General features: G+C 44.2%; 1 pseudogene; it reads left to right on the forward strand.

Annotated features, from left to right (window-relative positions):
- Positions 1 to 25,861, forward strand: part of LOC135207269 (DDB1- and CUL4-associated factor 12 homolog) — a 118,676-nt pseudogene that overhangs the window by 50,391 nt on the left and 42,424 nt on the right.

Consider the following 25,861-nt stretch of genomic DNA (forward strand, 5'->3'; position numbering starts at 1 on the left):
CCAGGAGTAATTGGGATCGCAGTATTGAAGCTTGTCAAGCACTTAATATTTCAGATACTATATTAAATCCTGATCCCAAGAAGTTACATGAAATGATGATAGCTATTTTAATTAGATATGTCCGTGCAAACATCATCAAATTTAGGACAGATGAGCCAACCATGGTTTGATCATAAATGTAGACGAGCCTACCATGACAAACATACCAAATTCAATGCATGGAGATGAAATCATTCAAATGAAAGTTACGCCATTTTTGTGAGTCTCGCAGTGCTGGTCACAAAACTTACCATACAGCCAAGAGAAATGACAATTATTCCTTGAAGAGGAAACTTGAAGGAATTACTCAGCCTCATCTGTGGTGGACCAAATTGTCATCATCTATCTTTTTGTCATGCATAATGTTAAAGGAATACTATGCTTGGCAGCGTCCTCGTAGACCCAGCTGCCTTGCATTTAGATGATTACTTTTCCTTTGGTCCTTTTGATCTTTCATAATTAACTGTCCAGCTTCATTAACTTTACATTATTCCAATTTTCAGCTAGTACTTTAAAGTAAAAATCCTATTGCAAAGCCCATTTAGAGTCATTGGGCACAGTGGTCTTGTTGAATTTATTCGTTGTGACAGTAGTCAAACAAGAACTTCCCATGTGCTGTCGTCTTGCCCTTTAATAGCTTCGTAGGTCAGTGATTACTGAACAGTGTCGTAACTAATGTAAGGTTTGATGTATATGGAATAAAATAGCCCAAGTTTTGGGTACAAATATGTATTCTTCCTAACGTCTCCTAACCCTTACAAATGGTTTCAGTTTTGTCCACTTGCACTTCATTAGTTTGATTTTCCATAAGTGTCAGATTTAGTATAAATGAAATTCCTTTGGTATATTTTAAAACCTAACGTATTGAAATTTTCCCAACACAAATATTCATTTATGAAGATGTGAATGCTAAAAAAATGATATACCAGTTTATTTTTCCTTTTACAGGTCTTTTGCTCACAGTGGCTAAGTGACCATCAAATAGCAATGGGGACTAAGTGCAATAAGTTAATGGTTTATGATGTAAATACCAGACAAATGGACATCATTCCTTCTTTACGCAGTATGGAGGTAATGCGACCACCAGATCAGCCTTGTGGTATTCATTCAATTGAAATTAATCCTTCCCGAACACTCTTAGCAACAGGTGCCCTAAACTCGCATGATGTTGCTGTGTATCGACTTCCAACTTTAGATCCTGTTTGTGTTGGGGAAAAAGCTCACAGTGACTGGATATTTGACATGTGTTGGTTGGATGATCAATTTCTGGTATCAGGGTCAAGAGACACACGATTAGCTCTATGGAAAATAGATGACGAGTTAGACGCAAGTGATACAACAATCTTCCTAATTATGGACATATTAAACCTGTTAAAGTTAAACAGTGTAGTGGTGCTGAGAAAGTTCGTGCAGTTATATTTAATCCAAACCTAGTAGAAATAGTAGCACTGTCACTTAATGCTTATGTACATGTGTGGGATGCCTAATAGATTTGCACAGAAAATGCCAAGAAGCTTCCACATGCCATGGAAAATGTTTGTCTAACACGGAAAGAAGACAGCTCTCTATATGCCATAGGATCAAAATCTCACACTACACTTCTAGATCCTAGGACGTTACATTATGTAAAAAAGGTAAGCTTTTATGAAGAATAGTGATAAGTCATTGAAATTTGGATTTGTTATTGCACATTTTTTACTGTTTCAGTTAACAAACATAAAGAAAATATGCTGCTCTCATAACTTCATTGTATTAATATTAACTATGTTTAAATATTCAGTGCTATAAGAAAAATGGAGCAGTTAAAGGCTTTGTTATATCAAACCAGGAACCATGATGAAAATTGCACTTTTAAGTAGGTTAATATCTTTTATTTTGTCACAAATTATGGTTCTCAGTTACTAATGCTTCATGCTACAGGGTATCACATCTCCTGAACTTAGAAATTCTTAAATAATTAGGAAAATTATTAGTTAAAAACTTCACTGTTGCTAGTTACTTTATATAGTTTATACAACAGCTTAGACTAGTGTTTCAAAGGAAAATATCTAAACTAGTGATAAACTAAGGCAAATTTCGTTCATTAGATACAAAACATTGCTATACCAAGTCTTATGCTTTGTAGTGGGCAACTAAATATTTACTAAACTGATCTTTTTACTCAGAGATGAGAGACTCACTTTAAGAATGGTAAGGTACTATTTATATTTCCTACCCCAGCCTTTTTTTCTAGTAGAAAACTGCTCTCTAATTAACTTATGGAAAGTTTGAGGACAACACAGGGAGTGGTTTATACTATAAAAATGAAACCAGTTTTATAAAAGTGCTCAGGGTTTGTACAAAATGAACTACTACTGTTGAAAATTGGTGAAAATAGGGAAAATGGAAAATTGTTTTCTTTGTAGCTAGCTTATGCTAAAATCTGGATACATAGAGTATCTCATGAAATTCATTATATATTTATATAATAATGGATTTCCTACTCTATGAAGTTGCCTTTGTAGTACATGTTGATTATAATAAATTACAGTGTTACAGTAAATTGTAACAAATCTTGGAAAAGCAAACCACCAAAATTGACTTAGGCACCTCTTCCCAAATGACAAAGCCTCATTCAAGTCAACTTACCCTTTTAGTTCCTAAGGCCAGGCCAGTTTTTGAGGTGTGGCAGCCTGACCAAAAAAACTTAATATTTGAAAATATTTACAAATTTGTAATCTGTAACCTGATTATGTGGTATGAATCTTACCCACTATTAAAGTTAGCTTATATTTCCGTGCCAATTAGACATTCTAACAAAAAATTGATTGGCTGCTTTGATGACTAGTTTACCTGTTCTTCACCAGGTTTGTTTCGTAAGTTTTAGCTCATCAGAATTCTTTTGGCTGCCATTGCACTCAGGCAATTATTGGGATTTTGTGAAGTTGGGTTGTTTTTGCACCTGTTTACAGTAGTACTATTTAATTTCATTTTCCTGGGGTGAGGTCATCCACTGGAAGCAAAACCAATAATAGGCTATGTATAAATGATTTTTGTGTAAACAGGATATTGGAATTTGAAGTGAATCAACATTCAGTTTGTACCACTGCAAGGGTACAGAATGTGATCTCGAAACTAGATGTGGGGCATGTAGGGAATCTATGCTTGAAAATGTCAGATGTAGGAAAGAAGGGAAACTGATAGACTGCGAAAGCAATTTGTCAAATCAGGACTTAAACCCTATGGATGGGACAATTTTAACCGAACCCCGAGAAATTGAATTAGGATGGATACATCACTTTGAAATGCTACTAAACAATGAAAACAATGACCTTGAAGACCATGTAGGATTTGATGGGGTTTGGGATACAGAACCTAACATAACAACACTGGAAGTAAAAAAATACCCTCAAGAGGGTAAATGGTAAGGCCCTGGATTGGATACAATACTTGCAGAGCTCCTTATAAACATGGGGGAGGATGGAGTCATCTGGTTACTAGAACTATTCAACGTACTCTGGAATGGACAAATACCACCTGAAGACTGGAGAAGAGGATCTAATATGCCCAATCTATAAAAAAGGTGACAAGACTAATTGCCAGTAATTATAGAGGAATATCCCAAATGTCACACACTTTTAAATTATATGAAAGAATACTTGAAACCAGATTGAGAGGATTTGTTGAACCAAAGCTGGGTGAATGGCAAAATGGTTTTCGACCAGTTTAGAGGACAACCAATATGATTTTCTCCCTCAAGATGATATTTGAGAACAGCTGAGAATGAAACAGGTACAGATATATTGCTTTTATAGATCTAGAAAAAGCTTTTGATAGAGTACCAGTAATGAAAATATGGAATGCCCTAAAAGACCCTTACTATGGAATCGCTGAAAAACTTAAAAGAGCAATTTATAACACTTTTCAAAAACATCAGATCCAGATTAAAAACAAATCAAGAGAATGAAGATTGGTTTGAAATTAAATCAGGAGTAAGACAGGGTAGCGCCCTCTCTCCATTTCTTTTTAAATTGTCCTAGATTAATGTATGAAGGAACAGGGCAAGAACGAATCTAAAAATATGATCAGCAACCTTATGTATGCAGATGACCATGCAATGATAGCCCCCAATGCAGCATCACTCCAAGAAAATGTCAACAACTGTAATAGGATCATAACAGCTAATGGAATGCAGATCAACAAGGATAAGGCAGAGATCATGCACCTATCATGAACACCAAGCAATGTAGATGTAGAATTAGAAGGTCAGATATTGATCAGTGTGGAAATTCCAAATACTCAGGAGTAGAGTTTAGTGGCCAAAACAATTCAAAACTGGAAATAACTACCCCGAATACAGAAATTCAGTAACAATCTGTATCTGCTCTACCCGTCGATGAAAGACAGAAATATACCAGGCAAAGTGAAAACCATGATATACCTCACTATTTTATTAAGACCAATATTGACTTATTGCCATGAATCATGGACATTAGCATCAAGAACTGGAAGCCAACTTCAAGCAGCTGAAATGAAAGCCCTAAGACTCATAAAAGGTGTAACAAGACTGGATAGGCTACAAAATGAAGACATTAGAAGAGAACTGGGAGTGGAGGGGATTCTAGATTTTGTGGAGAGAGGACAGCTTAGATGGTTTGGACACAACAAAAGAATGGAGGAGGAGCGATATCCTATAAGGTTTTTGGAATGAACACCAGAAGGAAGGTGACCGGTAGGAAGAGCAAAATGAGATGGCTACAAAACATAGAGAGGAGAAGAAAGGAGAGGCTCCAGTTTGCTGGAGGTTGATGAGATGGGAGGGCGATGAAGATCGCCAAGATTGGAGACAGTTCCTGAAGCAGGACGACTGACAGGCCTTGAGGCCTACCTGGCGTCTGGTGAGAAAGGTGAAAAAGACTTAAACCTGTCAGTTCTTTCCTACCTAGCTTCCCTTCATCTCCAGCTATCACTACTCAGGCTAGGCATTTTGGTAGTGCTAGTAAGGAGGTAGTGTTAAACTTCAAGATCTAACACAAGTTGAACTGAGTTCATGACGGAACATTCTGAATCCTTCCATAGGGTGTGCTCTTGTTCGTGTTCCCCTGTTAGGAGTAAGTGTTGGTGCCCTCGCCTGTTTTGTAGACCCAAGCCTTGGACTGCCTTGCAATAGTGGACTTTGTGAAAGAGTCAGCTACCATTGGAACTGGGTTGGTTCTTGGGGCGATTGGATGGGGTTCTGTGCTCTCCAATACCTACTTCTCCCTTTTCACGGTCATGGTCCAAATCTCGTTTAATGCATTCGTCTAAGGAGCATTTTTGGTTAAACGTTAATCTTCGCTACGCAAGGGTAATTCTGCCGTCATCAGCACCTAGGTATTCACCTGGGATGTGATACCAGACCCCCCCCCCCACCCCCCCCACAAATCAGTTAAAGCCCGTAAATACTTAGAACTCCCTCTAAAAATGCTTATAACTGATTATCTTAATGAAATACCAAATATACTATACAGTGATCCCCTGAATTCGGTTGGGATGCGTACCAACCCCCCCGCAAATAGTTTGAATTATTATAAAAACTTAAAACCTCCCATTTTGCTATTTTACAAACTAAAGGAAAAAACCAAAAACCTACTTTTCTTTTTTTTTAATAGGTTTAGTCACAAAAAGTGCATTTTATGATGAATTGATTTTTAAAAAAAAAACCAGGAGTTTGTGGATATTTCTCATAGAAAAATACCGTGAATAGGCTAATTTTCCATGAATAATTTGGGGAAATGTTTCCAGAGAGAAATCCGCGAATGTGTAAGTCCGCGAATCCGGAGAACGTGAATATGAGGGGTCTACCGTGGTACCTTTAATAGCATCCTACTTCAAATACGTATACCTGGGTCTACTGTACCTTTAACAGCATCCTACTTCAAATACGTATACCTTAAATTACTATTATATTACTGTTTTAATCTGAGATTATATTATTAATATCATTTCAAAGTCATCTTACACACACACACACACACACAGTCTTTTTCCCTTCCACCAGTAAGTATATCAAACTGTCTTTACTCCCCCACTCTCCTTTCTCGAAATTGCTATCTCTTTTATTAATCTTATTAATATTTTTAAATTAGTTTTTTATGTAAATTATTTATTTATCATACTACAAAACAAATAGCAGTCCCCGGGGGTTACGACGGGGGTTCCGTTCTTAAGACGCGTCGTAACCGAAAAGCGTCGTAAGCCGGAACGACGTTCTTGAAAACATGTCCACAGGGAAAATTTCACTAATTTGCAATTTTTTCTTAGGGCCGGTGTCTCTAAAATTATCACTAATTTACTTCACAAATTACTGTATATTTTCATTAAAATACAAGAGAGAGAGAGAGAGAGAGAGAGAGAGAGAGAGATAGAGAGAGAGAGAGAGAGAGAGAGAGAGAGAGAGAGAGATTACATAAAACCATTAAATTTGTTGACCATTGTATGGCATTGTTAAGCTCCGAGTGTCACTGGACAGAAAAAAGATGAAGGGAAGAATTTTCTTTTGAAATTAGTTATCGTATTATTACTACTTCTATTATTATTATTATTATTATTATTATTATTATTATTATTATTATTATTATTATTTGAAAGTATAACCGTGCATCTACCATAAAAATTCTCTCATCTCAGTAAGAAAGAGGAATTATCCTTACAAGTGAAATGGAAAGGTCATTTTCATCTCTTTAAAATACGACCATATGAATTTTGTAATTAGATTTATTATTATTATTATTATTATTATTATTAATTATTATTAAATAACTGAACTTATCAATAAACATTTTACATACTAGTACCATAAAAATTCTTTCATCTCGGTAAAAGAGAGAGAGAGAGTGAGTGTTTATCTCTCTCTGTTCTCTCAAAAATACTTATAACGCTTCCAGCGAAAGAGAGGGAGGGAGTTACCACTATGACACATTATTATCTTGTGTGGCAAAAGAGAGAGAGAGAGAGAGAGAGAGAGAGAGAGAGAGAGAGAGAGAGTTAACCTTAATTAAAAGTGACATGGATAGATTAGTACGTATTGTAATTCTTTAAAATACTATCACATGAATTTTGTAATTACAGTTATTATTATTATTATTATTATTATATTATTATTTGAAAGTATTAAAAACAAATTGTACAAGTACATAAAAAATCTTGAGTCTCAGTAAATGAGAGAGAGAGAGAGAGAGAGAGAGTGTGTTATTATTTTTATTATGTGATATCATTTCAACTTATTAAACTTACTAATACAGTATTAATCAAAATTAATATTTGAAAATTAGTAAATCATTTTGTATTATAAAAATGTATTTAGTCATGAAAATAAACATCAAAATACACTAATTAGTGATTATTTTCGTCGGAAAATACAAAGAGAGAGAGGAGAGAGAGAAACTATGGTTTTTATATCCAAGTCTAAGTAGAGTATAAATGGATTCTTTAAGTGAAATAATGTTTCAATGATATTTTGCTGTTTTGTATTAAAGGATATGTATACTGTTTGAGAATGCGTTCCTTATCCTTGACTATGGTTACCATACAGTTTAATAGCGTAAATTAATTTATGCGCCCTCCGCTCAGAAACTAGTTCTGCGTATGAGGTATCGTTAAAAGGCATAAAAAACCATCGTAACCTTGGAATTTGCGTTGTAATCTAACCAGAAACTTAGTTTTGTTAATTATGTATACTGGAAACAAGCAATGATTTTTTCATTATTTGCGCTTTTGGACTGTTATTAAACTGCGTATCCCAAGCTAGTGTATTCATTCACTCGGAAACTAGTTCCGCATATGAGGCGTCACTAAAAAAATTTAAAAAATATGACATAAAAAGTGTCGAAAATCATCATAACCTCAAAATTTTTGTTGTAATCTAACCAAAAACTTATTTTATTAATATACTGTGCTAAACTATAAAGGATTCTTATCATAGTATGCGTTTTTTAAAAGCGTCGTTAACTCGGAGCGTCGGAAGCGTCAGCGTCGTAACCTCGGAACAAGCGTCGTAACCCAGGGCGGATTTTTCAATGAATATTTAAGAAAAAGCGTTGTAACCTCGGAACGTCGTAAGCCGGACCCGTCGTAACCCAGGGACCGCCTGTAAATATACATAAATAAGAGAGTGAGATAGAAAGAAATTTTATTATTGTTTAATTTCATTAAACTTATTATTTTGAAATTAGTATACTGTAAATTTTATTATTTTATCATAAAATGTAGGAGTACCCTTAAAGATATACAGTAGTACCTTGAGATACGAAATTAATCCATTCCGAGGCGCCCTTCGTATCATGAGGTTTTTGTATCTTGGACCACATTTTACATGTAAAATGGCTAATCCGTTCCAAGCCCTCCAAAAACACCCCAGTAAATTTTATAATAAAGCTAAATTGACCAATAAACAATGAAATACTACAACAATTTGGACCATTCAATACCTAACTTAATACATACATACTAGTACTAATATGTATGTACCTGTAAATAAAGTGTATTAGTGTACATGGTATACAAGAAATACTGTACGTACATATGTACGTATGTAGTAAAATGTGGAACCTTACCTTTCGAGTGAGGCTATCATCGAAAGTGGTGACAGAGGAGGAGGACAAACGGCAGAGGTGACAGAGGAGGAGGACAAACGGCAGAAACCTTCTTATAATACATACACTTAACTTTACGAAACATTAAAAAATGTCAGGAAACATAAACTAAACTTTACAAAACACATTAATAAAACTGTAACACTTAACTTTACAAAAAACTTAAAATTAAAATTTTTTTTTCTTTTTTATTTTACATTTTTTTACTTTTTATACTTTACGTTTTTTTTTTTACAAAATTTCAATTTCTTCACGACTTTCAACTTTCTGTTTTTTTGTATCAATTGGATCTTCCTTTTTGCGTACTCCTGCTAGTACTAAAGGCCTCTTTAAAAAATAGTAATTATCCAAAATGCTCCTGAAATGACTCAGGCAAACGTCATTGAATTGCACAAGCATACGACCTGTGTAAGCCTTTTCGGGGTGTGTCTTTTCTACAAATGATTGCACCCTATGAAAAGAAGCCAGAGCATCCTTAATTTCTGCCATTGTCATAGAGTTGTCCTCCTCCTCCTCGCCGCTGCTAGAGAGAACGCTTCTTGAACGACGTTATGTTGCATGGCCTCCAACTACTTTAGGTCATCCGTCGTAAGCTCCTCTTGGTGCTCCTCGAGAAGGTCATTGATGTCGTCCTCGTCGACGACCAGCCCCATGGACTTGCCGAGTGCAACAATCTCGTCAAGATCTGGTTGCAAACAGTTTCAGGATCGTCAACTGTTCCTGAATCTGCAGCACCAGCTTTGCCATGCGAATCCCTCGGAGTCTCGGGCGGATACGGCATCAGGCCAGAGTTTCCTCCACGAAGAATTCAAGGTTCGCCTCGAAACCTCCTGCCAAGCTTGATCGATGAGTCGGATGCATATGACAACATCGAAATGCTCCTTCCAAAATTGATGCAAGGTGAGGTTTGTGGTATTGGTGATGTCGAAACATCTCTTGAAAAGATGTTTCGTATACAGCTTCTTGAAGTTCGATATCACTTGCTGGTCCATGGGCTGGAGGAGAGGGGTGGTGTTAGGCGGAAGATAAAGAACCTTGATAAACGAGTACTCCGCTAGGATATCTTCCTCGAGGCCAGGAGGTTGAGCAGGGGCATTGTCCAGGTACCGTCTCGGCCTCTCGTTCGCAAGAGGTACCAAGTGCGTGGGTGACCGTGTAGCCAAGACCCAGGCAACCAAGTCCGCTCGACGCCAGGATCCAGGCACGGAGTGGAAGACTGGCGGGAGTCGCCCAGGTGACTCCCACTAGACCAGCGATCGCTCTCGTGGCGATCCGTTGGTACCCAGGGTTGATGCGATGGTCCCAGACTGGCCGCGGGCTGAGGTGACGAAGCGGTCCCCTCGGTTGCCTGCGGCTGGTCCAAGCGGCGCGATGCGCCGTGAGGACAGGCCTCGCTCCCACCGTGACAGAGGACTCTGCCGGTCCCCTGACCGCCGCTCCTACCGGGACCGGGCGGAGAGGGGGACCAGCAGCAGCTCTTCTGATGCTCAGGACCGTTGCCGCTGTTCTCGGTCCAGCCGCTCGACCAGGCCTGCAGCTCGATCACCACCGCGGGTTGGCGATCCTCTGCAGCCCCCCCCAGCACACCGGTTCTGCCGGTGGGCGAGGGGGGAGCATCAGGTCTACCTCTCCTATCCCTTCAACTTCCTCGGGCTACACCAGGAAGAGCGAGGCGACCAGGAGTGATCGTAAGGGCTCGCTCCTCGCGATCCCGCCACAATGCCCTACGAACCTGACACGGTCCTAGGACCAACCAGATCGTACGTGCAAGTGGCAGGAGGAGACCATGAGGGGTCTGTTGTGGTTCCTCCTGTGGAAGGAGGAGGGTCTCGGAAGGCGTTCTGGCTGGACAGGCTTGACGGTCCGTCTCTGCAGGACGCAGTCACTCCCGAGATCCAGAGGTTGTTCGTGGAGGTTATTGCGCTGATTCGTCAGCACAACGACCTTGGGGAAGGATTGCCGCTCCCACATTCTGAGCCTACATCAGGATTGGAGTCGTTCTGGGGACCCAAAAAGGAACACAGGACGACAGTGGGTCTGCCGCGATCAGCCTTAGCCAACAGTGTGCTGAGCTAGGTGGACGCTCTCGTCTCCGGACAGGAGGGTTCGCTTTGGTCTGGCAGGTCGTCCAAGCTCCTTTCCCCACCTCATACCGTGACAGAGGGCGCTTTTACATTGCCTTCAGAGGACCCTCTGCCGCCCAAACAGGTTAACCCGGAGCTAGCTAGGCTAACTCCGGGGGTGTCTCTGCACCAGCTCCTGTCGGAGAACCTCTGATTCTCGCAGCAAGAGGCCCTTGCCTTGGAATCTATCGCTATGGCAGCATTCCAAGCAGTCTCCTGGATAGACCTGTGGTCCCTCACAGTGTCTAAAGCCACGGCCTCCTCAGGAAACATCACTCTTGAAGGGGACCCGGCTTTCGTGAGACTGTGCCAGTCTGGAGGTAGGGCTATCTCCTACCTGGCCCACGAGACGGCTAACCTGTGGGCTAACCTGGTTCTGAGGCATAGGGACGCTGTCCTCACTCTAGTAACCAGGGCGGCTGGGCGAGAGGCGGCCTTGGGTCTTCGCAACAGACCGGTGCGAAGTTCCTCCTCTCTCTTCCCCAGAGAGATGGTGGATGCTGCGTTGGAACAACGGCGCACTGATGAAAGTGACCGTTTAGTCCACCAGGCAGTCTCGAAGGTGGCTGGGCAACCTCGAACGACTGCGGCTAAGCCCAAGAGTTTAGCTAGCGCTTCCTCTGTGGCCAAGACTGCCTTCGACTTCGACTGTAAGGAGTGACCGTAACCAGCCCTCCTCCCAGTCCTCCTTCTCTCGAGGAGGAACCGGGAAGAAGTTGAAGAGAGGAGGGAAACGCTAGTAGCAATGGCGTTCCCCTCACCTGCTGCCGGAAGTGGGGGGGTGCCTGGCGAGCCATTGGGCAACATGGCAGCGCTACGGAGCGGAGACGTGGATAGTGAATGTCCTTCGGGAGGGATATTTACTACCCTTTGAGTCTTGGCCACCCCTCACCTCCAACCCAGTCCATCATCAGACGTACGTTCCTGGTTCGGCCAAGGACGTGGCACTTTGGCAGGAAGTAGAAGCCATGCTGAGCAAACGAGCTGTGGAGATTGTATGGGATCATTCGCCGGGCTTCTACAGTCTACTTTTCCTGGTAAAGAAGTCCTCGGGAGGGCTGGCGCCCAGTGATAGATCTCTCTCCCTTGAACCGATTCGTTCGCCAGACTCGGTTGACGATGGAAACAGCACGATCAGTGCTCGATTTCATCAGGGAGAACGACTTCATGCTTTCTGTGGATCTGAAGGACGCGTATTTCCAGATACCCCTCCATCAATCCTCCAGGAATTACCTCCGCTTCTCCTCGACGGGACGGTGTACCAGTTCAGGGCACTTTGTTTCGGTCTCTCTACCCCCCCACAGGTGTTCACACGAGTGTTCACGCTGGTGTCGGCTTGGGCCCACTCGGTAAGTATAGGTCTTCTGAGGTATCTCGACGATTGGTTAGTCCTGGCCAGCTCCCGCTCACAGTTGCTACAGGACAGAGATCGACTCCTCGAATTCTGCCGCGATCTGGGGATTGTAGTGAATTACGAGAAGTCAGATCTCGAGCCCAAGCAGATTATGAAGTACCTGGGCATGCTGAGCTATACGGTAGTAGGGCGAGTCTTCCCTGCAGATTCGCGGATCAGGAGGTTCAGGGAGGCAGCAGAACAGTTCCTGTCCCTACAGGAGCAGCCAGCTCAGCAGTGGCAGGTCGTGATTGGTCACCTGTCGTCTCCCGAGAAGCTAGTCCCTCTCGGGCGTCTTCACCTGCAGTCTCTTCAATGGAGACTAAAGGAGTGTTGGTCACAGGCAAGAGACCCACCTTTCTTCCCCGTGTCCCTCACGGAGGAGTTGAGGCAGGACCTATCCTAGTGGCTGGACAACGGGAACCTCGTAAGAGGAGTGCCTCTTCGCACTCACTCCCTCCCTCCCTCCCTCCGGAGATGTTGCTGTTTTCAGATGCATCGACCGAGGGATGGGGCACACACCTGGAGGAGTTGCTGGCTGCGGGTGTGTGGAACCATTATGACAAGCACCTTCACATCAACGTCCTGGAGCTCAAGGCAGCGTTTCTCGCTCTTCAAGAGTTTCAAGATCGTCTGGTGGGACACTCAGTGGTGTTGATGATCGACAACACCACAGTAGTGGTGTACGTCAACAAACAGGGGGCTTAGTGTCCCTCCCGTTGCATCAGTTGACGTTGCAAGGTGTGGTGTTTACGAGTGGGCTGTGGCACACTCGGTAGAGCTGTCAGCCCGCTACATTCCAGGCAAGAGGAATGTGGTAGCAGACAAGCTCAGCCATTGGGATCAGGTGATAGGAACTGAGTGGTCCCTTCACCCAGACATGGCAGGAAAGGCTCTTCAATCTGTGGGGGCGTCCAGTCATGGATCTGTTCACCACCCGGCAGAACAGAAAACTCCAGGCTTTCTACTCAGTTGTGTCAGACCCATGGGCAGCTGCAGAGGGCGCTCTTCAACACCCATGGGACAACCTCTTTGTGTATGCCTTTCCCCCATTCTGTCTGATTCGCAAGGTGATCAGCAGGGCGCTGGTCACCTTGAATCTTCGGATGATCCTGGTGGCGCCCAAATGGCCTCAAGCCGTTTGGTAACCCGGACCCTGCTGGCTCTGCTCACCAAAGCACCGAGAGAGATTCCCCCCCCCCGGCACAACCTCCTGTGCCAGCCACGTGTGGAACGGTACCACCGGTCGGTCGAGTCCCTGTGTCTTCCCGGCTGGCTGTTATCCACCATCTCTTGCAGTTATCCACCATCTCTTGCGAGCGAAAGGCTTTTCTCGCAGCGCAGCAACAGAGATGGCTGGGTACCTCAGACAGTCCTTTGCAGCTGTATACCAGGGAAAGTGGCCCGTCTTCTGTGGTTGGTGTCGTGGACGGGGTCCCTCTCCTCTCAGAGCCACTATTCAGCAGGTAGCAGATTTCCTCGTTTTCCTTCGCCGAGAGAAGCTCCTCTCCGTCTCCGCAGTTAAAGGATACAGAGCTGCCCTGGCCCTAGTCCTTAAACTGCGAGGAGTGGATATCTCCTCCTTCGAGATCTCCCTCCTTATGAACTTAGGCCCCCGGGATGGGATGTGACTCTCGTCCTTAAAAGTTTGACTTGAAGACCCTTCGAGCCACTCCGAGAGTCGTCAGACAGGGATCTGACCCTCAAGACCCTCTTCCTGCTGGCCCTGGCATCGGCGAAGAGAGTAGGGAGGGGAACTTCATGTTCCTTTTTTCCTTCGATGTTAAGCATTCCAGGGATGGGGATCCATGACGCTCGATTTCGTCCCGAACTTCCCCTCCCTGAAGGACTTACTTATAATGATGCGGATGAGATGCTGCTTTGTCCTGTGAGGGCGCTATCTGAAGAGAACTCGGCACCTCAGGCCCGAGTGTCGACGCCTCTTCGTTAGCACCAGGGTTACCAAGAAAGAGGTTTCCAAGAACACTTTCTTTCTGGCTGCGTGAGGTGATCAGGAGGGCATATGACACGGATGGTAGTGACGAAACCCATACCCTTCGTCCGAGAGCTCACGAAGTCAGAGGTATTGGTTAAACCCTTGCATTCCGCAAGAACTCCATGGCGCAGGTTCTGAAGGCAGGGGGTTTGGGCCAACCAAACCTCCTTCACTTCCTTCTACCTTCGGGATATTACCCAAAGGTCCTTGGACACCTTTTCCTTGGGACCCATGGTGGTTGCTCAACAAGTTGTGTAGTCTACCCAGCACCCGAGTGGACAGAACAGCATCCTATCCTAGTGTGACTGCATGAATGAACGAGTGAAAGAGTGTGACTGGCTTCTCTTACTACTTCGTTCTTCCTCCTCTACTTGTGGGCAGAGGGCCGCGGTTGTCACTACGCTGAACAGGAAGCGGATGCAGGTAAGCTACACGACTGAGCTCCATCCTATCTCTTTCAGTAAGGATAGGAGTATTTATCCACCACTCCCCAACAAGGGGGGGAGTGGAAGTCAAAATGAGACAAACCCATGACTTCATTTTGGCTCTTGAAGTAGGAACTAGTTCTTGTGTTTTTGCTATTTACAAGAGGTACGCTTGCCTCCCTCTTATAAATTTGGTCCAGAAGTCTGGCCACTGATCCTGCGGTGCACACCCCGATCAGCTGGGTAGAGGCTAGAATCCCTCCCTTTGCTCTTACGACTAGGGAGGGAACACCAGTCTGTTCTTAAGACTAAGATTCCACCACCCACCAATAAGTGAGTCTTCCTATTGTTAAAGGACCGAGGGTTTGTATGCGTATCGGAACAAATAATTTGTCGAAAATTGTATTTTTTATACATTCAACTTCCCTGCCAGATATATTACTGATGAGACTCTGTCGTCCCCCGCAGAAATTCCAAAATTTGTTCAAGAAACTTAACCGTCAGTTATATATATAGCTGTATTTCTGAAAGTCCGACAGGAAATTTTAAAAAACTTCTGACACAAGCAGTGGTCGGTAGGTGGTTAGACCCATTCCCGCCGCTGGGAGGCGGGTTATCAGGAACCATTCCCATTTTCTATTCATAATTTTTCTGTCGCCGGTGCTGAAAACACCTGTTTTCAGTACCTCCGTCTTAGGATTTTGGAAACATCATTGCCGCTAAGTATCCTAATTGTCTTTTGATTTATTTACTGGATTTGTGGGATTTGTGGCTAGGCATACGCTATCTTAAATTGATTTGAATTTGATTCATTTTTGCATAAAATATCTGAATCTAGTTAGGCTAGTTTCAGACGTGGTTGTCTGCAAAGATAGGGTGTGGCTACCGAAAGCTTCGGTAGATCCGCACTTGGTATGTACGAGGGGTATGGGTCTTGCTTCTTGTTGAGATTTGTCATGTAAGGAGAGTGTGAGACTTTGTCTATTCCGTAAGGAAGACATGGATTCGTATGTACGCATTAATCAAGTAAACATGTCTAATTCCGTAAGGAAGACGTATGATTCGTATGTACGCAATTAATCAGTAACAAAAGTCAGGGTATAGTGAATGAACCTGTTAACCTTCCTGTAGACTTTATTTTGCCTAACCCTGTAGTATGGCCTACGGGCTATGAATATGTCTACGAGAGGTGCTCGCTCTCCTTCATTGCTGTGAAGTGCTACTTCTGTAATTGTTACTCCTAACCATGCATTGTTGCCTTCGGGCCCCCTCTAAGCAGTGTCTGTAGAGGAATTGCCCTTTCTCTGATACTCTTTCGATTCGTAACTTAGAATCGAAAGTGCTTGCTTTAGAGAGTAAAAGTGAAGTGCAGAAGTGCAGTGATACCCCTTGTGTAGTGGAGGGTGCGTCTGATCGGCCCTCGTTTCGCCTCTAGGCCGGGACCTCTGCTTGACTCCCAGGACCCGGGGAGGGAGCATGTCGAAAGCCTAAGGAGGGTTACAAGGAACCCCACCAGATCTGGCGTGCCTTCGGCAGTTTCTGATGAAAATCCCCAGACTGCCAAAGTGCGTGCGCGTGCACGAATCCTGAAAGATTGCTTCTCGTCCGCCGAAGCGTCCTCCCCGTGGAGGGGTTGGAGCTTTCGGAAGGACTCGCGCCCTCTAAATAGAAGCTTTATAGAAGAGGACGCTTCACGTCCTCTCTCTCTCTCTCGTTATGCGTTTCAGTGAGAAGTAAGAAGGCGAACGTCGCCTGAACTCGTGTCCGTCTTTCCACCGAGAAATACGTAAAAGAAGTCATAGTAGCAGGAAGCTTTTGAGAGCGGGCGCCCAAGCCAGGCGCGCGCGGGTGCAAGCCAAGCGCGCGCCAGTGGACGCCGAGCGCGCTCCAGTGGACGCCGAGCGCGCGCCAGTGGACGCCGAGCGCGCTCCACCATGGAGCCCGAAGCGCGCGCCAGTGGACGCCGAGCGTGCACCAGCGCACGCCAGGTGTGTCGCCTGGCTGAACGTTTCTGTTGAACTCTTCAAGCTCTTGTTTCAGAATTGGGCCTAAAGAATTTTTACCTCTACCTTCGGTGATACCTTCTACCTCACCTGCAAAGAATGTGAAGTAGGCAGTGCTTCGGAGGAAGCTTAAAGTGAACAGACAACTTCTTCTTCGAAATCCAGCAAGACATCGGGTTTCGTGAATTCAAGAGGTCTCTGTCAATTAATATTGCTTTTCGCATAGGTGGATGGAGTTAAGGAAAGCTCAAGGGAAGATCTCGTTTGCTCTACCGCAAGCTTTGCTATTCTGCCAATAAATTTAAGTTGCCACTACCGCAGTCAAGACTTTGCGATAAGGCAGTTACGGGTTATAAAGGCTCGATGTCCTGCACGTCAGGACTCTCGGCAACGTTCAGTAGGATTCTTGCAAAGGCACTCATCAAAAGGACGCTCTTCAGGAAAGCGCAAGACAGGACTTCCTTTGCCATACTGCCAATAAATTTAAGCTTTAGCAGGCATTAGTTGTGATACGGGAGAGGAAGCTGGTTGGAGATTTTCTTCCTCTTCCCAGGATAATTTTGCAAGCTTTTTAGCCCATCTGAAAGGGTTTTTCAGATGATAGATTTTGCTAGTTTCTAGTCGGGACTACGCTGCCGAATTGAACATCGTCGTTCTACCTGCCGTAAGCCCAGTCTCTTAACAGGATTCTTGCCCCTTCCTCGTTTGAGACGGGAATCGGAAAAATTAAATGCTCGACTTCCTGGATTACGTTTTGTCAATTCAGTGACTTCCCCCATTGACAATATACTATCGTTTTGTCAAGTAAGTGGGTATCCCCTCATTGACAAAATCTCTCTTTGTCCCGTAAATGGGTTAGTTCTCATTGACAAACATCTCATTAACTTGATATTGCGTAAGCGAATAAGCTCTTATTGACAAGATTCGGAAGAGCTCTCATTCGTCATTCGCAGACTCGCACAAGAAATAGACTTGTAGACTACGTCAATGAACGTATTTGTCCAATAACATAAGAATCTTGAGCTGACTGCTTCGATTCTCTTAAGTTTTGTTCATGAAACTTGCCTGTCAGATATGTATGTAGCTGTATTTCCGAATTCAGCTATATATATGTCTGCCAGGTAAGTATGAACAAACTTTATTGTGATATAATTTCATATTTTACTTCTGGTTGGTTCAAGTCATATACGCTTGCTGTAGTTACCTCTTTGGATGGCAACCGAGAGGTCTATTGTTTATTTTAAGGACATTTAATTCGTTACTCCCCTGCAGCCTTCCAGGAGTTTCCGATTTATCTTTTACCGTTGTATGGTAGTGTTCTGACGACACAAACGCATCTATATATTTAGCGTTTTCTGTTTCGCTTAAATATACCAGCTTGAGAGTCTTTCTGCTCAAAAAATAGCGGACCTATTTCTTTGTAGAATAGGGTAGCTGGCAACCCAGACATAAAGTTAAGAGACGACGTTCGTAAGCTGCTGGCTGCTGCTGTCACGCTGTGTCTGTCCTCCAGTCCAACGAGCCAGTAACAGATCGTGCGCTGTCATGCCTGGTAGGTTACTCTCTCTCTCCTGCGGGGATTGACTGACTAACCGTATCTCTGTGCTGACGGTTACGTCTCTCCTGCGGGATTGACTGACTTAACTGTATCTCTGTCCTACAATCACGGACTTTAGCCTAAGATTGAGGGGATTTCTTACGTGAATGAAATAAACGTTGCATTCGTTTTGCCTTACTATGTTCAACAGAGTTATCTCTTAATCCTTTCGGTGCTCGTTACCGCACGGTATGGAACTACGAGTCTACCGCAACATTGCACTTTTATTTGCTCTCCTGCTTAGGCAAAGCGCAGCCTTATTAGGGAGTAAGCATACTCGGGGAGGGAATGGATGAGCTTGCTGGGGACCATTTCCTTCCTGAAGAAGTTTGTTTCCCCGAATAGACTGCAATTCAGACCACAGTTTTTTCCTACGGGAAACTGAAATATTATTCTAGATCTAGGAATGATTCTGAACATCTCTCAGTGCGTCTATCACCTGAGGAGATAGAAAGAAGGTGCCGGACATCTGGATAGGGTTTCAGATATCCTGGATCTTAATCTGAAAGAAGTAAAAGCGATTCGGTAGTCCCTCCAGTCCTCGAAACGAGTTTTTGGGAACCAGTGGTCCAGATCAACTCTGATATTCCACAGCTCTCTTATATCTTAAGAAGTATCTTCTCTCGGTCCTTGTTCGAGTTTACGAGAAAGAGCCTATTATAACAACAAGGCGTAGAATGTAACGATCCTCTATAGGTTCATTACAGGATTGCAAAAGTCCGTACGAATCGTCTCGATCGACGGCAGCAACTATTCACTTCCGAGTGGAATGTTTCTTTAGAAGTAAGTTGAGAGTTGTGTAGACTTTAGGGACGCCCTTTCATTCTTCTCTTCGATATGTTGAGGACGAAGAGGCTTCTTCTTCTCTGCTCCCTTATTCTCGATACCAGGGATCGGTACCATTAAACGCCATTCCCTATGATATTGAACGGGGATGGATATTTAGTCTCTTTTCCCCTTTTTCAATCGCTTAGGAAATGTAATAAGAGAGATTTATGACGTCACAGGGAGCGGACCAATGACGCTGATCGCCCCATGTTGGCCTTCAGGATCCTGGATTCACAGAGGTCACATACTTCCTAGTTCACTTTCCAAGGACCTTTTCCGAGAGAGTCGGTCTACTCTAACTCGAAAGGTACCTATAACCTCTCCGCTCTGAGTCTGACTACGTTCAGACTATCGAGATGTTGACAGGAATAAGATTACCGTCTTCCATTTCCGTCTGAAGAATGGGATAAGCTGGCAGTCACAACTATTAAAGAATATGCAAATATGTTGTTTTGGACGGCCTTTGGGGCTCAGAGATTTGCGTCTGTCAAACAACAAAGCCCTTCACGATCTTTGAGTTCTGTGGAATCTCGAAACTCGCTCACCTTCTACTTTTTGTCTCACCTGACCTGTTTTCTCGGAGTCAGACACTCGTGCGAGATCAGGCGACATATAGTAGCCCTGAGTTTCTTGTTGACGAAGTCGGTTGCGTTTATACACCCCCGATGATCGTGTAACATGACCAGGTTGGACTGTCAGGCATTCTTCCTTCGGGACTGAATCGCCTTTTTTTGCTCCTCGCTCCTTTCTCCTGGCACCAGAAGCTCGAGTCAGGAGTTGATTCGCTGACGACGTTGGGTTGCGTGATACACCCCCAAGGTTTGCTTAGATTGAATCGCCCAGGCAGTCCAGACACTCATCCTTCAGCGAAGAATAGTGCCTTATGGTCTTTCAGGGTACAGCCTTGCTGTCCTTGATTCGTCTGACTGGTCAACTGGTCGGTCACCTGACTTTAGTACAGACGGACTGACTGTGCATGTCCAGATCGAAGCTTTCAATATGGAACTTAGACGTAGTCTGAAGTTCTTGATGTCAAAGCATTCGAACCTCTCCTACCTGTTAACTTCTTGCATGTGATCAGGAAGGCCTTCTTCTAACCACCCTAGATACGACAAAGAGGGTTAGTGAAATTTTAAGCCATCGTCACAAGTTTTGTTTGGAGAGAACACAAGGCGGTGTGCTCTCTAAGCCTTCCGTTGTGGCCTAAGAATGGAAACCCGTTTGTCCTTGGGCCAGGAGCTTGGAAGCAAGGATGGCACAAGTTAGCGGTGCAGGAGCCAGAGAGAGTCCTGTGCCCTGTCGGGTCTCTCAAGTTTTATCTACATAAAACTCAAGAAAGTCGAAGTCATTCGGGCAATCTGCAGTGTTCCGAAAAAGACCAAGACTTGCCCATATCGAAGAACACCCTGGCTTTAGTGTTAAGGAGTTCTTTCAAAAATGCTCCTTCTTGTGTTTGCACAAAAGATTTGAAATCTTTTTATCTGAATGCTCACGAGGTTGAGGGCGCGGCCTCGGAAGCATTTCAACAGAGCATGGCACTCAGCAACATCCTGAGTACCATGTTTTAGCGAAGCAACTCTGTGTTCACTTCACACTCCCTGCGAGATGTGAAGATGGCATATGAGATACTGGCTGCTCGCTAGGCCATACGTGTCTGCAGACACAATCTTGGGGGCAAGAAGTACCACTCATCCTATCCTGTAGAAAATGGTTAGGAAGAGCTCTTAATTTAGTTGTTGAGTCGCCGACAACGGCGACTTCTTAACTCTTAAGCCTTAGTTAAAACACCTTAACTTTGGCTAGGTTGGTCAGGTGGTGATATATACTATATAATATATAATATATATATATATATATATATATATATATTATTTATTCTATATTATAGATATATATATATATATATATATATACTATAATCTATATATATATATATATTATATATATATATATATATATATAATATATATATATATATATATATATATATATATATATATTATTTTACTTCTTAGCCCTCATGGTATGGTCAATATGGTCCGTCACGTCGTGGTCTCGCCCCTGTTGACGATCATCTGAGTGCACCAGCTATATAGGTCTCTACCTCGCTGGCAACTCTAGTAGCACAAGCAGACTTACGTGGCAGTAACCACGAAGCCAGCTATGCTAACAGGTGGAACCAAGATGTAAATCATCTGCATGCATTTGTTTCCCAAATCCTTCTATTCTGTCCCTTCCCACCTCCAAAGGTGGGATTCAGCTATATATAATCGACAGGTAAGTTTCATGAACAAAATGATATTGTTATGATACAATAAAGTTTGTTCATACTTACCTGGCAGAATATATATAATCAAGTACCCACCCACCTCCCCTCAGGGGACAGTGGAAATAAAAATTATGAATATTAAAAGGGAATGGTTCCTGATACCCGCCTCCCAGCGGCGGGAATGGGTACTAACCACCTGACCGACCACTGCGTGTGTCGGAAGTTTTTAAAATTCTGTCGGACTTCAGAAAATACAGCTATACAGTAAGTCCTCGGGTTACGCTGGTCTCGACTTACGATGTTTCGTGGTTACGAACGCGCCCCCATAAAAATATAAAAAATAATATTTTGCGTCGTTCCGTCTTACGCGGTTTAGCGTCGTAAGCAACGTAAACAAACGCGAACTAGTTCCAGGCGCACGGCGGAAGAATACGCTTTGTGGGGGAGAGGACGGCGTCGCTTCGCTACGCTCAGTCCTCGTCCATACGCCATTTTGGTTGTTTACACTGCCTCTCTCTCCCTCGTGTTGTATCGTTTTTGTTAACTTTATTTTTTGCTCTTTGTTATGGCTCCCAAGCGCAAGGCGGACTCTTCTGATGGTAGTGCATCGAAGAAAAGAAAGGCCATCACCATGGAAATTAAAGTGGACATTATAAAGCGATCCGAGAAGGGAGAAACGCCAACAAACATTGGCCGCTCGCTTGGCCTTAGCCGTTCGACCGTTGCTACCATTATCAAAGATAAAGAGCGCATCGTTGAACATGTGAAAGGATCTGCTCCTATGAAAGCGACAGTGATAACTAAGCAGCGTAGTGGTCTAATAATTGAAATGGAAAGGTTATTGGTGCTTTGGTTGGAAGACCAAAATCAACGGCGTATCCCAGTCAGCCTTATGGTGATTCAGGAGAAGGCGAAAAGATTGTTTGAAGCGTTGAAAAAGAAAAGAAAAGGGGGAGGGAAGTGAAAGTGAAGAGTTTGTGGCTAGTAGGGGTTGGTTTTATGCGATTTAAGGCTCGGGCCAATTACCATAACCTTAAATTGCAAGGTGAAGCTGCTAGTGGGGATGAGAAAGCAGCGAGTGAATTTCCTAAAGCGTTGTCTGAGATAATTAAGGAGGGGGGTTATTCTGCTCAGCAAGTGTTTAACGTAGACGAGACAGGTTTGTTTTGGAAGCGTATGCCTAACCGCACTTACATTCGCCAAGAGGAGAAGTCAGCACCCGGTCATAAAGCCAGCAAGGAGGAGAGGCTACTTTATTCTTGGGGGTAATGCTGCTGGCGACTTCAAACTGAAGCCCTTGTTGGTGTATCAGGCTGAAAATCCAAGGGCACTCAAGGGCATTTGGAAGGGTCAACTACCAGTAATTTGGAAGTCCAACAAGAAGGCATGGGTGACACTTGCAGTGTTTGAGGACTGGTTCGTAAACCATTTTGTTCCAAGTGTGGAGCGGTATTGCGCCTCCAAGGGTATCCCCTTTAAGGTGTTGCTAGTGCTGGACAATGCCCCTGGACACCCTGCCCAGCTGGGAGACTTCAACCCTAATGTCAAGGTGGTTTACCTTCCACCTAATACCACGGCCCTTTTACAGCCTATGGACCAAGGAGTGATTGCTTCGTTCAAGGCCTACTACCTACGAAGGACAATTGCTATGGCTTTACAGGCAACTGAAACCAAGAAGGACTTGACTCTGAAGGACTTTTGGAAATCCTACAACATCCTTGATGCTGTAAAGAACATTGCTAATTCCTGGGAGGAGGTTAAGAAAAACAAACATGAATGGTGTCTGGAAGAAAATTTGTCCTCAATTTGTGAATGATTTCCATGGGTTTGAGGACACAGTTCAGCTAGTTGTCAAGAACGTTGTTGCCCTGAGTAAGGAAATCAATTTGGAGATGGAGGTTGATGATGTTACAGAGCTGCTGGAGTTCTCATGGCGAGGAGTTATCTGCTGAGGACCTGATACAACTGGAGAAGCAGATAATAGAGGAAGAAGAAGAAGCACCCACCCACCCCAGAGCCTAAGGCTTTCACAAGGCATGGACTTGATAAGAGGTTTTGCAGAGTTGCAGCAAGCGTTGTCAACTTTTGAGGCTCAGGATCCCAACTTGGACAGGTTCACTAGGGTTTCCAGAGGCGTCATGGATTTGATGCAGTGTTACAAGGAGATCTTGGATGAAAAGAGGTCGCTCTCTGTTCAGACTAACCTGGAGCAGTATTTTAAGAAGGTAGAGAGGCCTGCAGAAGATCCTGTACCCTCTACCTCAGCTGCCTCTGCTAATCCAGCACCTTCTGAATGTTCTGCTAACCCAGACTCACCTGCCCCAGTATATCCCAGCACCTTCCTTTGTAGGTTCCTGCCTCACCTAAAGACTCACCTGCCCCAACATCTGCCTCACCTCAAGAATCACCCTGCCTCAGCAGCTCCAGTACTAGTATGTTCTGCCTCACCTCAAGAATCATCTGCCTCAGCATCTCCAGCAACTTCTGGAGGTTCTTTTTCTCTTCACTAACCTCCCCCCCACATCTCTCCAGCACCGCAGCTTCCTCTCCAGTGTGCAAGCCAATCAAACTAATAAAGGTAAGGAATTGTTCTCTCGTTGTTATTGATAGGTATTTACATTAAATCATGTGGTATTTTTCAATGTTTCCGACTACGACTGAAAATCGTGTTACGATGCATCGTAAGAACGGATCTACGTCGTAACTCGAGGACCCCCTGTATATATATCTGCCAGGTAAGTATGAACAAACTTTATTGTATCATAACAATATCATTTTCGCGGCACACGCTACCGGTAGGTCAGGTGATCTACCGCCCTGCCCTGGGTGGCAGGACTAGGAACCATTCCCGTTTTCTAATCAGATTTCTTCTGTCGCCCGGACCATCAACATTGTTTGTTGGTTCCTCTTGACTGGATTTTCTTTTTTCATCGACAATTGATCTTCTTGACCGACTTTTGGTGGCATATCTGGATTGTTGGATTGGCATACGCTTTTTTGTGGACTGTTTTTGTGGACTTGCTTTGATTTTCTTAAAATGTCTGACACTGGAATGGTTGTGAGACGTTGTGTCAATGTAGGCTGTAAGGTGAGGTTGCCGAAAGCTTCGGTAGCCCTCACACCCAGTATGTAAGGGTTGCAGGGAGTATGAATGTTCTTTCACTAATATTTGCAAGGAATGTGAGAATTTGAGTGAGAGAGAGTGGAAGAATCTAACTACTTATTTGAAGAAGTTAGAGAGAGAGTGATGGAAAGCTTCCTCTAGAAGTTTGAGTAGTTCTAGATCTAATGAACTAGTTCCTAGTTTGGGATCTTCCCCACTTGTAAGAATTGTTACTTCTCCTTCCTTTTCAGCCTCTTCACCTATTGCAGATCCTGTAGATTCGGCAAAAGAACTTGCGGATCTAAAAGCAGCCTTCAGATCATGGAAACAAAATGGCTGCTCTGCAAGGTAAGCTAGTGATATTACGTGGACAGTGATGAGTGTGTCCCCAGTGTGGTGGAGGGGGCATCTGGTCGGCTCCACTAACGCTCCCAGGTCTAGACCTCTTCCAAGCTCACATGCCCCAGAGGAGAAGGAATGTCAAAAACCGTAAGGAGGTTGTGGAGAATCCCCACCGATCAGGTGTCCCTTCGGCAGGCTCTGTGACACCCCAGACTGCCAGGGATCGCTATTGCAAAAGCGTCCTGCGTGAGTGTTTCTCATCATCGGGGTCTTCGTCTCCTAGACGCGATTGGAGGGATTCTGATCGCTCGCGACCATTGAAGAGGAGTTGGAAGGCACCAACTCTTGACTCGAGCCCGGAACGCTTCCCTGAGGAGTCTCCTTTGGATGTTAAGAGGGCAAAAAGAGCCCTATTGTCACCCGTAGTTGGAGTGGAGCCCATGGACTCCTCCCCTCCTTCTCCTCCTCCCGAAGAGGATAAAGAGGAGGCTACTAAAAGATTTCTAGTTTCTATGCAAGAACAGATATCGTCGTTGGTAGGAGTGCTTTCAAAGGAGCCTCCTCGAAGGAAAGACACTTCCCTTCCCATCAAGAGGTCCTCCAGACGTGTGGAGGTACCTGCCGCCAGGAACGAGGCTCCTATTAGGAGTGAGGCTCCTAGCAAGAGCGAGGAGCCAACCAAACGTAAGGCTTCTACTAGGAGTGAAGAGTCGTTCGGACGTACGGCACCTTCCAGGAGTGAGGAGTCAACCAAGCGCAAGACTCCTACCAGGTGCGAAGAGCCGATCAGGCATCTGGCGCCAGCCAGGAGTGAAGAGTCACCCAGGAGGCAGGAGCCAAGAGCCAGGAGTGAGGAGTCACCCAGGAGGCAGGAGCCAAGAGCCAGGAGTGAGGAGTCACCCAGGCAGGAGTCAGGAGCCAGGAGTCAGGAGGCAGGAGTCAGGAGTCAGGAGCCAGGAGGCAGGAGTCGGAATTCTTCCATAAGGCAAGATTCGAATAGACTCGTATCCGGAATTGATGACTCTTCCCCAGACAGAAGCACCTCTCCTTCGGATCGTAGGAGGTCTTGGAAAGACTCTTCCTCCAAACGAGAACTTTCTCCCTCTTCTGATCGGGTTTTGGAAGAGTTGT

This window comes from Macrobrachium nipponense, chromosome 32, assembly GCF_015104395.2.
Source record: "Macrobrachium nipponense isolate FS-2020 chromosome 32, ASM1510439v2, whole genome shotgun sequence".
NCBI classification, from domain to species: domain Eukaryota; kingdom Metazoa; phylum Arthropoda; class Malacostraca; order Decapoda; family Palaemonidae; genus Macrobrachium; species Macrobrachium nipponense.